The sequence below is a fragment of the Orbicella franksi genome, chromosome 3, assembly GCF_964199315.1.
Source record: "Orbicella franksi chromosome 3, jaOrbFran1.1, whole genome shotgun sequence".
Classification (NCBI taxonomy): Eukaryota; Metazoa; Cnidaria; class Anthozoa; order Scleractinia; family Merulinidae; genus Orbicella; species Orbicella franksi.
This window is the reverse complement of record NC_138147.1, coordinates 28,321,349-28,325,413: the sequence shown is the minus strand read 5'-3', so window position 1 is coordinate 28,325,413 and position 4,065 is coordinate 28,321,349.

Genomic DNA, 4,065 nt, shown 5'->3' with positions numbered 1-4,065 from the left:
TTTCGCGTCACGCACGACGGACTAAGCAAAAGAGGGACTACTCGTAGTCTATTCTTATCCCGCAAGTTTATAGCGGAGCTCCGGCAGCCTGAAAAGCCCCTAAGCGGAGCCCCATACTCATATAGAAAGGAGAAGAAAACCTATGACTTGATTTTCTCGTGGTAATCGTATCTGTTACTTTCATAACTCGTTTTCTTCTTTGTTTTGTTTAAATAACTATTACTTATTAACGATTATGTACATTTTTTAAGTTTTGCTATTCATGCTGTGATCAATGCAAGTTTCGCAATATAACCTTTGGAATCATGTAATTAGAGACACCACATTTTTATCAGTTTAGTTACGCCATCTACGTTTTCGTTGTTATTTTATGCTATCGCTATCATCGCTATCGTGTTAAGCTATCGTTTCTACCATTGCTACCCTCGTAGGAGCAAGATCAAAGTAAGTCTTTGCTACATATATTTTAGTTGTAATCGTGTCGTTATAGTTTAAGATTTATGTTCCATCGGTATCCTTGATTTATGTTTTGTATCTTAACTAGTATTAGCTTACATAAGCCTTTTGTATCGTTTTGCTTTTAGTTCGAATCACACAATCAAAACCGTTACTACGACTTCACATCACAAGTTCATCTCTACTTTGTTATCCTGATTTCTATATTGTTGATTCATCGCTCCTTCCAATAAACGCTAACGATTGATTTTACTGTGACCTGGTTTCTTTGAATTGCAATGTGCGTTCGAGTGGTTCAAGCTCCTGTTAATGCATAATCTACACGTGGCTTCGCTCCTGGAAAGTCACAGTATCTACAACGAAATTCTCGGTCATGATTGGTTCTCCGCGCGCCTATTTGCCACGTAATTAATGTGCGATCACCTGGGTGTCCAATTACAGGTATCCAATTTGAACTTTTTGTAATTGGACACCTGTAATTGGATACCCACGTGATTCGCACGTCAACTGCGTGCGTTTTAGGGCTTGTTTACAAGGAAAGAGGGTTACCCTAGGAAGCGGGTTACCCCAACCCTAACCCTAACCCTAGCACTCAAACATTTCCTCTTTTTTTCTTCGCCGTGTTTACAAGGCAGCAAAGGTTACCCGGGTAGGCGGCTTACCCTATCTGCGTGCTAGGGTTACCCTGGCAGGCGGGTTAACGTTTTCCCTTGTAAACACTCCAGGTTAGGTTAACCCGCCTACCCGGGTTAACTTTGTTTTGTTTCGAGACCCTTTGAGTGTAACCGCGCATTAAGTTGTCCGGGGTTGTAGGGTTACCCTACCTGTGAAATTTTGCTTGTAAACCCGGGCTACCTTTTGCCCTCCAGCTAGGGTTAACCCGCTTGCTAGGGTAACCCTCCCTCCTTGTACAAAGGCCCGTAATGGCTTTCTTTGGAATGTTTCCTACAGTTTTCAAAACTTATGAAACGCGCTACATAGGTTTTCGGACAAAAAAGTTCTCAAAAGACATTTTTAATTCTGAAATTTGTTATAGATACGATTAATTAGTAATTGGAACTCGTGTCGTACAATTTAGGGAGTAATCGTGCTCGTAATTTTCGGTCCAGGCCGATTTTGAAATTATTCGCGCGATTACTCCCTGAATTGTACACCGCTTGGTCCAATTACTATTACTTATCATGACTAGCGGTATTGCTCGTGGGTGCGTTCGCACGACGGCGGTGGAATCGCGCAAGATGACGGCCATACTCCAGCTAATAGGTTGATAGAGACATACAGCCTTGGTTTACGGCGTCCTTCTTCGATATTGGACATCCATGTTATGGTCAATTGACACCAGTCAAAGCAAGGTATTCGCTGACAAGTATGATTAGTATCACGTAACCACATCGCGGGCTCGAGTTTAGCGCTCATCGAGATCAAGTGTTTCTTTTAAAAGTTGACCAATGGCCGATTGCTGGTAGATCGCAGGCTCATGTCAGGTTAACTTGCTGTTATCAGGGCCGAGTTGTTCGGAACCCGGTTAACGCTAACCCAGGACTAAAAGTTAACCGAAGGATAAATTTTTCTTGAGGTTATTTAGACCAAAACAGAACGCCGAAATCTCACCGCAAAGTTAAAGAACTCAAATCAAAATTCTCGCTTATCCTGGGTTAGCTTAATCGGGCTTTGAATAACCCGGCCTAGGAGCTCCGTTGTTAGGCTTGGCTAAAGCTATATATCAAACCAGTCCTAACAGGCAGATAAGGTAATCAAAGAGCATGTGTATACCCTGTTTTAGAGCAAGCGTATGTTAAATCTACTGGTTATTGTAATGTATTCGCGAGTGTATACCCAATTCAAGACCCTTTTTTGCATTTAACTTCAAACAGCTGATGATTCAACTTATCTTAAGACTCAATGAAGACTTAAGTCATAATGTTTTCTTCACGCTATATTTAGAATTAACTTCCAACGCCACATAAACATTCACGCCAAGAATTATGAGCCTTGCTAACAAAGGAAGTCCTAACCTTTTTTCCGTTTTTCGTGAAAGTGTTTAAATTTGGGATAAATATTTTTTTGTTTCCCATTCCAACAACTTTATCGACATTATTTTTACGACACATTTATCTCATCTATGGTATAATCCGCCAAGAACGTATGTTAAGTCTGGAAGTCGATCTTCCTTCAATAAATAAACGCATCAATTCATATTAAAGACGGATGAGTTGTCTCGAAAGAAAGACGTTTGCAACAAAAACCATTGTTTTTTATACCACGGTTTGAAAAGTTTAACAAGAATACCGCTCACCTCAATTCAATTCTCAAATTCTAAACAGATATATGTTCAATCACTGAATAGAGTGTAGCTTCCAAATTTTATCTTCATTATAAAATACTGCTTCACCTAAAAGCCGATCCCATCTGTGGATTTTAATTTCTGTATGCTAGTAGTGAACTCATTTTGCACTTGCAGCTGCAGAAATATGCGCCTTCCATAAAACAAAATTTCAAAAATTTTGCATGTTCCAAAGAATGAAATTTATCTTAAGCCCCAATGAAGACTTAAGTCTTAATTTTCGAATAATTCCCGCCTGAGTGTTCATTACGTATCCCACAGCATCCTTGTTTTATTCGATAAATCTATAATAAATTATTTTGTGAATATTCCTTAGGTTTTAGAACTAAAGACGAATCATGGAAACACCAGAGTAGGGCTGAACTCGAGACGGTCATTGTAAAAATTAAGTGTATAATTTTTGTTTTACTTCGTACACGACATTTCGTGTCGGAATAACTCACTTATCTCGTAAGAACTCCACGCTTTCTGCCTGTGTTATGAACAAAAAAAAAACATTAAAAAGCAGCAAAACACACATAGAGACTACTGGTTCTGTGACAGATGTGTAAACAGAAATGTTTTCAGCTGCTGAAACTACTCCCACCGTTAAACCCCACCCACACCACATCGGGTTTAACGGTGGGAGTAGTTTCAGCAGCTGAAAACATTTCTGTTTACTCATGCTGTGCACAGAACCAGTAGTCTCTATGTGTGTGTAACACAACATGAAAGCGCGGATCGGATATGCAGGGTCAGCAGGGTATTGTTCCGATTCCAAAGCATCGGCGTCATGCGATAAGAAGGGTCACGAGTCTAATACAAAGTGTCACAGAAATATTTCCTATTGAAGAAGTATCTGCACAAGTATATACGCCGAGATGGCAGCCGAAAGATATTCGTCCGATGTTCTGCAAATGTTTTACGGCCGAATACCTATGATGGAAAACAGAAACCAACGTGAACCATTAGAACCACAAAAATCCCCATTATTCGACGGGTTCCAAACATATCAATATAATTTCCCAGATCTTCGTACATGGAGAATGGATGTATCCGAAAGAAATCCAAATAAAAAAGATCTCTTGATGTTCGCAAGAGAAAATAAAGAAAAGTTCACCGATTTGGCTGAACAAGAAGTCCAAACGTTAAAAAGCGCAAAAGTAAGTTTTGCGTTAGAAGTAAAGTTTTCAAGAGAAAGAGACGGAAAAACGCAAGACATAAGGCACTTTTTTCGTGACAAAAATAACCAACCGCACCTTTTCATGAGGCCTGATAAGGCCCAG